Source organism: Mustela nigripes, chromosome 1 (assembly GCF_022355385.1).
Source record: "Mustela nigripes isolate SB6536 chromosome 1, MUSNIG.SB6536, whole genome shotgun sequence".
Lineage (NCBI taxonomy): Eukaryota > Metazoa > Chordata > Mammalia > Carnivora > Mustelidae > Mustela > Mustela nigripes.
This window is the reverse complement of record NC_081557.1, coordinates 224,139,212-224,153,731: the sequence shown is the minus strand read 5'-3', so window position 1 is coordinate 224,153,731 and position 14,520 is coordinate 224,139,212.

Sequence of the window (14,520 nt, the reverse complement as noted above, 5' to 3'; positions counted from 1 at the left end):
GGGCAACATGAAATTTTATTTTCCTTTTCTATCAGTCTCTGAACAATAATTTTCAGCTCATAATTTGGGGGAGGGCGCAGCAGAAATTCTGGTCATCCGTTTCCTCTATGGAGTGGGTGGATGGTGTCAGATTTATGAATGGCCACTATTCTAATTCTTCTCTAAATTTGGTAGAATCTTCTGAAAAGTTATGCTGCTGTCCATGGGACATGAATTCCTTTAGAGAGGGTCTAAGATATGTCTGCAAGGGACATTGCATAGGAAGGCTTGTAGCTGGCAGAGCCTGATTACAGAGCCCAGGAAGGCAAGCTCCACGGCCTGTCCCAGGGTTCTCTGCAAAATTCACTTTCTGACTTTCAGTATTTATAGGGGAAACCCGTATACCCTATGCCTAAGATATTAGGCTAGAGTGTTCTCTGTAAATCTTATAGGAAAAATTGGAAGCTAAAATTGGCAAATGGGGCCAGATTTGAGAAGAGGAATTTCCTTTGGATTTAATTTTTATTCTAATTTCTGTTTTTTTTTTAATCTTATGGGCATCCTTCAGGCTAGTCATTATATTTTTGTGTGTCCTCTTTTTAATTTGGTCTCTCCATAGGTACAAATAAATCATTTAGGATGATAATTCTCTAAATTTATTTTCTTCTCAAATATAGCCAATTCAAAGGATTGGGCCTGTGGCCATTGACAAGTAAGATCTCTCTCAACAGTGACTCAAACCAGTAGGCCCTTTAAGGCTTAATCAAAAACACAAGAGACATCCCATAAGAGACTGCAAAATACGCAGCCCTCCCTAGATCCAGAAAGCTCACTTTCAAGGACAGTCTAAGAAAACCAAGGCCTCCGTTGGATAGATGGTAAAGATGGTGTAGTATAGCTTCCTACAGCAATAAGAGATGCCACCAGTCACAAGCCTGCTAATCTGAGACATCAAGTAAGAGCTGCAGGAATGGGAGTTTTCCAGCACTAACAAAGCAAGGAAGGTTGAAACAACAAGGGCCCCTTCTGGACTGGGACCCCTTGTGACAAACTCCCCAGAGGATAGGCATGGCCAAAGACACTGCTGCTTGGAACTCCAGTGTGATCTGGCCTCCAAGCTGTCCTTCTGCAAGTGCACCTTTTGGATGGTAGAGAACACAGAGAATCTTTTCATTGATCACAAAACCAAGCTCTCAGATCACAGAACGAGATGAAAGAAAAACTCCTTTGGTTTTCTGATATGTAGGTAAGAGCTTTGGCTGAGCCTTGAGTCTCTCAGAGTCAAACTAATATCTCTCAACCTGTGCCCACTGATTTTTCAAAACTTCAAAAAGGAAAAGAGGGAATTTCACTATCTGCTGCCACTGTAATCTGCAGATAGGGATTCTAGAGTCTGACGTGGTAAGAGCTCTTACCTCTGGCCAGCTCTTCTCAGAGGTCCCAGGTTTGTTCTACTGCAGCAGCCTTGCGGTAAGCAGTACGCATCCGAGTGAGGTCTCCCAACTGGTTTGTCAAACTGTTGGGGAGGAGAAGTTTTTATTTACCCTTCAAAGGTTCTTCTATATGGCCTAAGAATTAAGTTGGCATGAGACAGATGGGCAGAAGAAAATCAAATATATTTTGTATGTACAGGAACCCCACATACATGAGAGTTTCAAAGCAGAAAGGTAAACTGATGTCTATATGCCATCCTGAGCTAAAGAATGGGATGGGGTTCTGGAGCTTCAGCGTGGATGAGGATAATTCATGGGACAATAAGAGAAGATGCATCATAATTACATATTTGCCTTGCAATACAGATGGGCCACTCAAATAAAATTCATCTCTGCTAATAATGCTAACTCTGGAAAGGACCCCAGTTTAGATTCTGCTAGGTAGATAAAGGAGGGGGGAAAGTTTCTTTCAGTTCACCAGGTCTCAGTTGCCTTCAGTTCAAAATAGTCTATATGCCAAAATGACACATCTTGGGAAGACTTGCTCTGAACTTCACATCCGTGCCTTAAATCAGAGCTCTCCAAACTTTTTACTTCTTCAAACCCTAGGATACTGGGGAGGTTGAGGAGGGTTGTGGGACTGCTGACCAGGAAGAAGAGTGATGGGCTCAGAGGGCTGCCTGAAGGAGTGAGCAGGCCCAGGCTCAGTCATGCCTGGTCTTCCTTTTTTGTTCTTGTTAGTTTAAGGAAAGCTAAAAAATCTGCATTTGTTTGTGAGACCTCCAGATACTTTATTTGGGAAATTTCAGAAAATGATCTCTGCAGTCTGAATAAAACATGTCTGAGGACCAACTCTGGCTCAAAGAGCAGCCAGTATGTGGCACTTGGAAGGAAAGGAAAAATACTGTTGGTGACTACTAAGCCAATGAGCAAGGAAGAGAGAGCCCGCAGGGTTGTTACGAGCTTGGAAATGTATCAAGTGAGGTTTTGCACCATACCTGGAAACGCCAGTCAGGTGGGAAGCCAGGATTCTAACATAACACTAGCTTTAGTTTTCCAGCTCTGTAATTCATAGACTTCTGTGATATAGAACTTAATGATATATTCACAGTCTTCATGTACAAATGCAATTAGCTACTTTCCCACCTCCTCACACAGATAAAAGTGCCCGTAATCCTGACTCATGAGTGTATTAGGCCACTCCTTTCTCCTAGCCTGGGTTACAGCTGGGAAATCCCCAGGAACTGTGAACAGGGAATGGAAGACCGAGGGGGAAAAAAGGAAGGAGCAGAATGCTTAGGAAAAAAGTGCCAACGGCAGAAACTGCCAAAGAAAACAGGAGCTTTTGTTCTGGTATTGTTTTCAAATAACTGCAATAAGCAAGTTAAAAATCAGCCATATGGCCACAACGTCACATCACAGAAGACTAAAACAAGCAAACTGGAAAACCCCAAAGTGATGGCGAGCTCTGTGTGTCTCTGTTGAGCAAACACAGGTTTGCAGGGAGTGATCACAATACTGGTGGGTTGGGACACTGCTGTGATTTGCACTCTTCAGCTGAGTTGGACCGAGGTACTGACTGTGCTGTGCCTTCCCTCTTGATGAAATCATCGCAGACCTACACTATCCCAGAACAAAGAGAACCTTGACGTTTGCTCCAAAATGTATTTAGATGATTTCACATACTTTTGATAAACAGAGAAGTAAAGGATGGACATCTCAAATGTGTGTACAAGAGACTAGAAGCTTAAGTGATGAGTGTAGGTGAAGGGGCGCAACTTCTCTTTTTCTACTGATCTGTTTTTGTCTTTTTGTTCCACCGACTTGTGAAAATAAGACATTAAAACCAATTGTAATTGTGGATTTTTTTTAGTTCTTAGTTGTGTGAGTTTTTGTTTCATGTACTGCAGGTGTGTGTGTATATATATATATATATGTGTGTGTGTGTGTGTGTGTGTCATGTATACATATATATACACATATATATATATATATCATGCATAGATATGTTATTTTTTTACTTTATTCAAAAAAATTAGAATTCTTTTGAATAAAAATAATATTGCAAATAAAATTACTTTTTTTGGTAAGTCTACACCCAACATGGGACTTGAACTCATGACCCTGAAGCCAGGAGTCACATGCTCCTATGACTGAGCCAGCCAGCTGCCCTGTGCTTCATGTACTTTAAAGCTCTATTATCATGTGCATGCATACATAATTGGGGTTTCTGAAACTTCTTGGTGAATTAACTCATCATTATGAAATGTCCCTATTTATATGTAATAACAACCTTCATCTTAAAGTCTACTTTGTGTGAAATTGATAGAGGTACAGAAGCTTTCTTATGCTTACTATTTCATTGTATATCATTTTCCTTCCTTTCGTTCAAAATACATGTATACTTATATTTAGATGCACTTAAATTGCATCATTTATAAATGATGATAAATAAATAAGCTTATAAATAGCTTATTGTTGGACTGTACATTTTTATCCAGATGATCTCTGCCTCTTAAATAAAGAGATTAACCAATTCACATTAAGTAATTAATATGATTGTGTTTAATTCTGTTATCTTAGTATTTGTTCTCTACTTTCCCCATCTTTCTTGTTTTCATTATTCCTCCATTTCTCTTTGTTTTATTATATAATTATATTATATAATATTACATATATATAACATATATTATATATTATTTGAATTAATCAAACTCCATGTATAATATTTATCACTTCCATTGAGGTTTTAGCTATATCTTATTCTTTGTAATGGTTGCTCTAGGGATTACAATATTCATCCTTACTTATCACATACCACATGGAGTTAATAACCAGCCACTTCACATGACATGTAAGGTGTTTTTCAGAAGTATAATTCCAGTCTTGTGCTCTGTGCTACTAGTGTCATGTATTTTATTTCACATGTTATCAATTCCAAAACATAACGTTACCTTTCCTTTAAAGCATTATGTGGTTTTTAAAGAAAGTAGTTTATATTTTCCTGTTTATTAACCATTTCTAGAGTTTTCATTACTTTCTGTATGTTGAGTTTCCACCCATATCATTATTTGTTAGGCTAAAAAAAACTCCTTTAGCATTTCTTGTAGTGGTCTGCTTGCCATAAATTTTCTGGTTTTATTTATCTGAAAATCTCTTAATTTCATCCTAATTTTTGAAAGATACTCATGCTAGATAGAGAATTCTTGATTGACAGGTTTTTTTCCCCCTTCTTCCAAAATGTTAAAGCTGTTGCTCCATTGTCTTCTGGCCTTCATTGTTTTCTGTGAGAATTATCTGTCAGATATATGACTATTCCTCTGTAAATACTGGGTCTTTTCCCCCTGGCTGCCTTTAAGATTTTCTCTTTATCTTTGGTTTTTAGAAGGATAACAATGATGAGTTTAAGTGTAGTTTTCTTTATACTTGCTTAGGATTACTGAGCTCTTAGATGAGTAATTGTTTTTCTACCAAACTTGGGAAATTGTCAGATATTATTTCCTCGAGTATTTTTCTACCCTACTCCTTCTCTTTCTTGGACTCTTCACAGACAGTCTAACAATCTCCCATAGGCCACTGAGGAGTCTGTTTCTTATTTTTGTCTTTTTATCTTTTTTTCCTCAGAGCAATTCTATTGTAAGGTGTACATTTTTCCTCAGAGCAATTCTATTGCTCTCTCTTCAAGCTTCTTATCCTATTCTTTGAGTCTCCACTTTACTGTTACTTTTCATTTCTAATATTGTAACTTAGTTCTAGAAATTCAACTTGGTTCCTTTTTATAATGCCCATTTCTTCCCTGAGGTCTCCCATCTGTGGACTTATTGTGTACATCTTTTCCTTTTAGTTTCTGAACATATATACAATGGCAGTTTTAAGGCCCTATCTACTAAGTACAATGTCTGGATCCTATCATAGTCTGCTTCAATTGACTAGTTATTGTTTCCTTGACCTCTGGTCAAGGAAATTTCTCATGTGTCTGGCAATGTTTCTTTGTATGCTAAACATCATGAGTGATATAAGGAGTCTGGATTATGTTGTTTTCTTTAAAAAAAAAAAAAAAAAAAAAAAAAAGCTTAGCTTTGTTCTGCAAAGCACTAATTATTGGCAAATCTCCTGACTTTTTTTTCTCATTGGGGGGCTTCTATTTCAAATTTATTCTTCATCACAGGATGAGATCTTTATTACGGGGGAGCATGTCTATAAAAGATCAGGTAATAAATATTTCAGCCTCGTGAGCAATTTATGGTCTCTGTCTCCTTTTTCTTCTCTTTCTTTTCTTCCTCCTTCTCCTCTTCTTCTATTTTATTCTCCTCCTGCTGCTGCTTATTAACAACCTTTTTAAAAATGTAAAAAACAAAACATTCTTATCTCATGGGCTACACAAAAACAGGCCCAGGCCAGATATGGCCATAACTTCCCAACCCCTGATCTAGGGTACATTTCCTACTCCCAAATGTGGCCTTTATGAGATCTCAACTGAATGCCCAGTGTTCACTGAACACATTCCATTCTGGCCTGGCCAACATTCAATGTCTCACAGCACTGCACAACTGCTGGCCCATCAGTAGCCACATTTTCTTAAGCCTTAATGAAGCCTCACCCTGTATATGTACAACCCAGCTCTCACCCAAGAACCCAAAAGAAGCCCCTATACACCATTATACTACACTACATCCAAAAAGTGGCCCAGGAAGAGAGCTGGCTGGCTGTGTGGTTCACTTGATAGGTTCCACTTCTCTCAAAGAACAGTCTGACATTATTTGTTTTTTAATGCCTGAAACTAACTTCCTCATATATATTGACTTGCTTTACATTGTTTATGGAAGATAAATTACTCCATCAGGGTCAGATTAGAAGTTCTGATAAGTTGCAATTTAAACATATTGAATTCCCTTTTCAATAATTCTGAGACATACAAGAGAAGATGTCCGGGGGCAGATGATGAGAATGGGCAAGATTTGCCAAAATACTATTTGTTAATTTAGGACACTTGATACCAAACCAAAAGAGAGGACATTTCTCAGAGAAAACATACAATGGATAAAAGGGCAAAGGATTGAGTCAAGGGGGAAAAATGAAGGTAAGAGCTGCCTGAGAGCTAAAATGGAAAGATCTGTCAAGTGAAAGGAGAAGCTCAGCCTTACAGAAGCCAATTTTTGTCTTCAAGACTGTACACTTCAGGAATGTCCCAGAGTCAATGTCCTCACTGTCTAGAACATGTTCTTATCCTCAGTTGGGAAACATTGATCCAAATCTTATAAAATAGTCATTCACAACCTCACCTTTACAGATGATTTTTCTCTCCTCCATTCTCATACTGTTGATGACTATTAAATAAATAAATAAATAGACAGATAAATAAATAAATAAATAAAGCCACCACCACACAATCTTGTCAACTTCTGGCTTTCCTGTCATGATCCCTGAAGACTTTGTTATAAACTACAGGCTAAAAGTAGGTGTTTAACAAAGACACACATCCTCAGAGCCTCAAGGACAAGTTACTCTCACCTCTTAATAATGGATTCATAGGTACAGTCTTAAAATTTTTTCAGTGTTCCAAAAGTGTTTATGCATCACACCTAGTGCTCCCTGCAATACATGCCCTCATTAACACCCACCACTAGACTCACCCATCCTTTCACCCTCCTCCCCTCCGAAACCCTCAGTTTGTTTCTCAGAGTCCACAGTCTCTCATGGTTTGTCTCCCCCTCCGATTTCCCCCAACTCACTTCTCCTCTCCACCTCCTAATGTCCTCCATGTTATCCTTATGCTCCACAAGTAAGTGAAACCATATGATAATTGACTCTTTCTGCTTGACTCATTTCACTCAGCATAATCTCTTCCAGTCCCATCCAGGTTGATACAAACTTAGGTATTCATCCTTTCTGATTCGTCCTTTCTTATACTCCATTGACTCTGTGGACCATATCTTCTTTATCCATTCATTCGTTAAAGGGTGTCTTGGTTCTTTCCACAGTTTGATGACTATGGCCATTGCTGCTATGAACATTGGGATAGATACAAACTTCTAAGTGGACACTGCTTGGACAACTGCCAAATATGGCAGGAGCTGGAGTCTTGATTTCCAGGACACTAAGTCCAGAAGCATCAACTTTGTAAAAGCAGACTGCAGGTACTCACTCCAGGCAAAACTGGTAGACATAAATTCCTTGGGTTTGATTTTCTAGCCACAGAACATGAGTGCAAATAAGAGCAATAAAAATTTCTCTGGAATAATAGAACCAATTGAAAATACGATACAGGATTCCATGACATCAAACAGAAGGTGATTTTCCTGGCCACAGTGATTATTTAATACCACAGAGCACTGGATTTGTTGACCATACTTCAAAGAAATTTATGTCTATATTAACACGTCTTGCTGCACCAATGTTAATGAGTTAATGAATCAGAACAAAGTAAAATCAGACTAGCATTAGTGACCCATAATAACCCTCAGGGGTTATTTATGATCACAAGGAATGGTTGTTAGAAAAATTGTCCAAAACCTGGAAGTGGGCAAAGAGATTTCTGCCTGTCATTTCAGTGTTGTGTTGAACAGTGTCTAGCAGGCCTGTCCAGACTTATTCTGATTCTCTAGGACTGTGCACTTTTATTTACTATTTAGGATCTTTTTTAACTCTGTAAGGATAAATGCTAACTCATAAAACATGGAAAGACATGTATGTTATTTTTGTTCAACGTGAAAGAAAATGAGAGATACAAATGAAAATATTATAACCCAGAAGTTATAGTTTATTTTATATGTAATTTAGCAATCTACTTTTAGCATGCTTTTCATTACTTTATATACCTAGTCTTTTCAATTTTCTTTGAAATAACTTCACCATTCTCCTGAATCCTTCATTAATTTGTTTAATAAATCTTTGACATAGATCCATTTTAAAAATTAGGTATATAATCATTGACTACCTTCCTAGATGCTTGGGTAAGATACATGTGAAAGCTAGAAAGAGTTATGGGTTTTTTTTTTTCCTCTTAAGATAACAAAGATTTGAGCCTGTTTCACAATTTTTAAAAATGCCATGGCAAGAGAGATAGTAGATACAGTAAAGAAGAGACAATGAGTCAATCCCAAGAAAGGCAGGTAAGCACAAAATTCAGAAACAGGAATGGCTGGATGACTCTTGGATAGAAAAATAACAAACATTCCCTCTGATGGGGGAGAAAGGAGGAAGGGAGAGTTGTATACATACATAATCTTACAGGCTCGGGGACAAGCCGTTGAAGATGTTCATACCAACTAAGCCATGGGTTACCTGAGAGCTTGGTGGCATGGTGGGTGGGGTGAAGGCAGCGTCAGGACTTGAGAGAGCACAGGTAGAAGTGGGAAAGGGGGCCTGTTTGCAACAACCTGGAAGTCAGAGCTGACAAGGGAGTGAGGCAGCTCTGCTAATCTCTATGTGGGACTTCTGGTGAGGAAATCAGGGACATGTGGGAGCATGTCCCATGCAATTGCCGAGATGTGTTGTGACATTCTGGGAGGAGAACACAGGAAGAAAGCCAGGATGTGGTTGATGACCATAGAGAAGGGCATGGTACCAGAGATGAGGCTCTGTGACAAGGAGCCAGCACAAGAGAGACACAGGGAGAGGGCAGGGATGGAGTCCCCAAGTGGACTGCCCCTAATAATGACAAGATTTCACAGTGTCTGCAGCACTACTTTCTGGCATTCAGGTAATTAGGAGTCTCATTTCTACCTCTCAAAAGAGTTTGGAGTGGGGCTCAGGGACAGGCTGGTAAGTGTGACTTCCTGAAGGAAAATAAATGCGACACTAGGCTGTCACATGCTAGGAGAATAAGTCCTTTCTCATAGGGACAGCCTTGACCTTCCCCAGATGCGCCATGTGCCTGGGGGCTGGAGATCACAAGGAAAGGGACAGGGGCAGAGACACTGAGAGCGAGCCCTCCACACACATCATCTAATTCTCACAATAGGATGGAGGCATTTGCATCCCAACTTCACCGCCAAACAGGCTCTGGGGATAAGTTATTTACCCAATATCAAAGAGAGAAAACATCGGGCTCATACTCAGAGCTATCAAGAATCCGAAGTCCATTTTCTAAAGTACAGCAGCTTATAGTCTCCCAGAGTAAAGAAGTAAGAAAACAGGACTCAGGAGCTGGAGAGATGAGGGAAAAGGCACTTAATTTCTCCAGATGGACATTCAGGCACTTTGTTTTTTTCCAAAGAGGGAGGAAAGCCCCTGGCACCCCTACAGAGTTGCCCTTTCACAGGCAGCAAAACCACACATACTGATGTCTGTATAAAGAAATTAAGATACAAATATTAGAATCCATAAAACAAACCTTAGAAGTACAGCAAAGAACCCAGAGCCTTTGTATCTGCTGCACCCGACTGCCCTGTTTCAGATGCGGGTTCAGAAGTGCTTGTCCGACTCCATCCCTCACCTCGCCTATGTCATTACTGGAATGCCAGCTCGCTTGCGGTGATCTCCCCTGAACACTCACCTGAACACGGCGACCCACCCCCTCAACCACCACTGCCCAGACATTAATCATTACCTCCGTCCAATGTGCTACACATTTCCTCTGTTGGTTGTACCCCTCACTACAGCATAAGCCCCAGGGAGGGGGCTTTTTGCCTGTTTTGTTTCCCGCTGTATTCCCAGCACCCAGAATGGCTTCCGGTACATGGCAGAAACTCAAAATATTTTAATATTTCTCTCAGGGTCAGGCAAGTAATCAGTGACCCCTCCCACCCCCGCCTCCACACACACCTCCGCCTAGAGAAGAGTTAGACATGAGAATTCACCATGTCCCTTCCCTGCTCAAAATCCACTTCCTCCTTCTTATCAGTGGAACCCCAACTGGGTTTGAGGGCAGCAGCACGTATGCATATATAAATGCAGAATCACTCATTTCCCAGTTTCTCTGGCTGAGGATGTCCAAATGGCATAGCTCTGGCCAAGGAGTTAAAAAAGGTAATTGCTGGGGCGCCTGGGTGGCTCAGTGCGTTAAGCAGCTGCCTTCGGCTCAGGTCATTATCCCGGGGTCCTGGGATGGAGCCCCGCATCGGGCTCTCTGCTCAGCAGGGAGCCTGCTTCCTCCCCTCTCTCTGCCTGCCTCTCTGCCTGTTTGTGATCTCTCTCTGTCAAATGAATAAATAAAATCTTTAACAAAAAAAAAAAAAAAAGGTAATTGCTGGGAAGTCTTCCTGAGAAGCTCTTCACAAGGCGGGTGTTGACAACAGGCACCCCCAGCTTGCTGTTGCCCTTCTTCCTGCCTGGCACGTGAAGGTGACACCAGAGGCAACATGGTCATCTTGGGCCATGAAGTGACTCCAGGAGTGCACGAGGAGTGGACGAGCCCAGTCTCTGAGCCAGTGGGCTACCCCAGGACATCCGGTTGTATGAGGAAAACTAAACCCCTCATTTTATGAGCCACTGTTGGTTAGCTGGGTTTTCTGTCACTTGGAACTGAATGCAATCCTCTTCAGACTTCTGAGATTAAAATTGTGCTTCCCACTTTCCCTTCCTTCAAATCGAGGCCTTGTAATCCACTTGTAGGAAAAGGAAATGGGCTTGGCAGCCAACCACATGGAAGATAGTGGCTGGCTTAGCAGCCCTGTCAGTCACGGCAGGACAAATAGTATGGAGTACAAGAAAATGAAAAGCTTTTTTTCCTGTGTGAGCCTGGAAATGTTGGGTTCTCTCGAGTTTCTCTAATTGGGGGTGGGAGGGAGGGTTGAGGAAGTCTCAGAGAAAGTGGAAAGAGGGAATGGGATATTTCCCAAATGTGGAGGAGATGAGAGAAGTCCCTTGGTTTATAGGCGAGGAATAAAATGAAAGATACAGTAAGAGTTCCCTGATATAATCGGCATCGTCTCAGAGAGATTTTCAAAAAATGAAGACTCTGAGTCTCTAGCTTCATACTAAACAAAACAAACTCCCAACACCAGTTCCTTAAATATCTCAAGTATGAGAAAGCTCCAGTTCTACTGACTTACACCCTGGCTGACAATCCCTGCTTCAGTGGTCTCACATTACAAAATCCGTTGCACATTTAATTATGCCCCCCACAACTCATATGTTGAAGGTCTGACTCCTAATATCACTATATTTGGAGACAGAACCGACAAGGAAGTAAATAAGCAAAAGTTAGGTCATAAGGGCAGCATCCTAATCCGATAGGACAGGCATGTTTTCTGGGTGTGTGTGGGTACGTATGTGCACATGTGCCGCGTGTGAAGATACGGCAAGGAGGCAGCTGTCCTCAGACTAAGAAGAGGACTCTTATCAGAACCCACCTTTCTGGGGCGCCTGGGTGGCTCAGTGGGTTAAAGCCTCTGCCTTCGGCTCAGGTCATGATCCCGGAGTCCTGGGATCGAGCCCCACATCGGACTCTCTGCTCGGCAGGAGCCTGCTTCCACCTCTCTCTCTGCCTGCCTCTCTGCCTACTTGTGATCTCTCTCTCTGTCAAATAAATAAATAAAATATTAAAAAAAAAAAAAAAAAAAAGAACCCACCTTTCTGGTACCTTGATCTTGGACTTTTAGGCTCCAAAACTGAGAAAATCAGCAGCTGCTGTTTCAGCCCCTGTAGCTGGCTCCTGTAGAGCCTCTACCTGAAGAGGGTGACCACTATGCTAAACTAGCACTTCCCACTGCTCCCCATGTTCTGTCAAGAGTCCTTCCTCATCTCCTGAAATACTCTACTCACTCTCACCCTTAAACTTGTCTCCCTCCATCTGGAAACCAAATTGCTAAATATTTACCTGAGGATCTAATTTAGCAGCAGGTGCTCAGAGGGAATTTAAGGCTGTATCAACCAGTGTGTTTACCCTTCAAACTATCTGGAAGCACCTGAGATAAAATAAATACAAGAGCTGGATTTTCCCCCAGGCTTAACCCTTTCAATGACTTCCCACTGATCTCAGGAGGAAGTCTAAAATCTTAAATACAGCCTGCAAGGCCCTGCAGGATCTTGCCCCTTTCTCTTTTTTTTATTAATTTTTTAATTAACATATGCTGTATTATTTGTTCTCTTGCTCCCTTGCTACAGTCCAGCCATACTAATCTTTCTGCTTCCAGAACACACCCGATTCTTTCCCTCCTGAAGTCCTTCTACACATGCTGGTACCGCCACCACCACTCAGAAACGTGTTCTCCTCCTTGTCTGTTTCCTACAGAATCTGCAGGGGAAAGTGTAAATGTCATTTCCTCAGCGCTGCCCTTTCTGACCCTCATTAAATAATCACATAGCCCCATGACCTGTTCCTTCATAGCACTAATAACAAACACAGTAATGTAAACATTTATGGGTTTGTTCAACAAGGTAAGGACTATGTTTATCTTACTTATTGCCGTACGCCCAGCACTCAGCACATGATGGACGCTCACTCTACAATTACTGAAAGAGTAAGACCTAACAATAGCAGAAATCACGTTAATTACCAGCTAGGCAGCACAGCCATTACATGCTGGGCTCAGGAGAGGGGCCAAGCTCCATATAGGACAGGCTAACTACACAAAGCACACACCTAAGCAGAGCCTGGAAGGAAAAGCATCTGTTTCTCCTATTAGGCGTCTTCAGACCTCACTCATCATTCAGGGCCCAGCTGGATAAATATGTTTTGCAAAGAGAGCGTACTAGTTACTCCATGCCATTTCTGATCTCTTCCTTCCTTAGAATCTCCGTAGAAGACAATGGAAATACAGCACACATTGCTGAATCATGTTGGGAAATGGTCTGGAACTGTTTTTCTCATCACTACATGTATGAATACCCTTAGCAGTCTGAAGCTTGAAAGCAGCAATAATGTTCGTCATTTATTCATTCAGCGGGTATAGAAAGTATTTAGCACCTACAGGGCCAGTCCTTGGGAATTCGAAGCTGGAGAAAGCCAACTCCCTGCATTTAAGCAGCTTGGTTTATTGGGCAAACCAGTTAGGTGGTGGCAATATGATGTGACTAGTGCCACAGTAAAGCTCTGGACCTTCACAGAAGTGGGATATCATCCACACTGAGGATATGTAGGGGAGACTTCCCGGAGATGCCCGAGCTGAATTAAAGGCTCAGAGTTAACAGCCCAAAAAGAGGACATTTAGGCAAAAGCACCAGCCGCTGCATGGTCAGGGAGGCGGGCAGGGAAGCTGTAAGAAGTTCTGCTGAACTGGCGAGCCCTGAGGCTGGCAGAATTAGCAGGGTCCAGAACATCAAGGTCTTTCACTAGTTTCTGTTAAGTTTGTATTTTCTCCTATAGGCAATGGAAAGGCATAGAAAGATTTTAATCAGAGAAAATCCATCGTGTGGCTTAGCTCACCAACAGGAAGATGAAAGAGGGTGAGGCTGGTTCAGTTAGCTTGTGGAAGTTAATAAAATTAGAAATGAAGAAGGAAGGCCCCAGGGGAGTAGAGAGGGGCATTAGCAGAGATATTCAGGGATTAAATGAAAAAGAGCTGGTGATTTGCCAATACAGGCATCCTTTCCCTCCTTATGTCCCCTCCTTTCCCAAGGTCCTATGCTCAGTCCTATTTCCAGGTTCATTTTCTGAGTTTTAAAGTTCAAATGTAACCTCTGGTTGCACCCAGGCTTATTTTATCCTTTCCAATCCAATCTCCCTTTCTTGTAATTTCTTATCATTCTACTTTTTGGTTACAGATATACACATCTTGAGAGTTAATAGAAAGCCTTTTCAAGGAGAATCAAACTTGAACAGCTGGTATTTCAAAAACAAAACAAAACAAGCCACATTCTTCCCCTAGAAACCTCTTCCAGTTCCTAAGGGGTGGTGCCCTTCGATCTCCACAGAATCTGGCGTGACCCCATCTCAGGGACCAGAGGTCTTAAGGGTATTTCAGCAGATAACATTCTCACACGTGGGGAATTGGCTCACATGGAAATTTTAGAACCATGACGCTTCAGTTAAAGAAGCTGTACTTTAAAAATAAACACACGGGGACGCCTGGGTGGCTCAGTTGGTTAAGCAGCTGCCTTCGGCTCAGGTCATGATCCCAGCATCCTGGGATCGAGTCCCACATCGGGCTCCTTGCTCCCCAGAGAGCCTGCTTCTCCCTCTGACTCTGCCTGCCACTCTGCCTATGCTCGCTCTTGCTCTCTC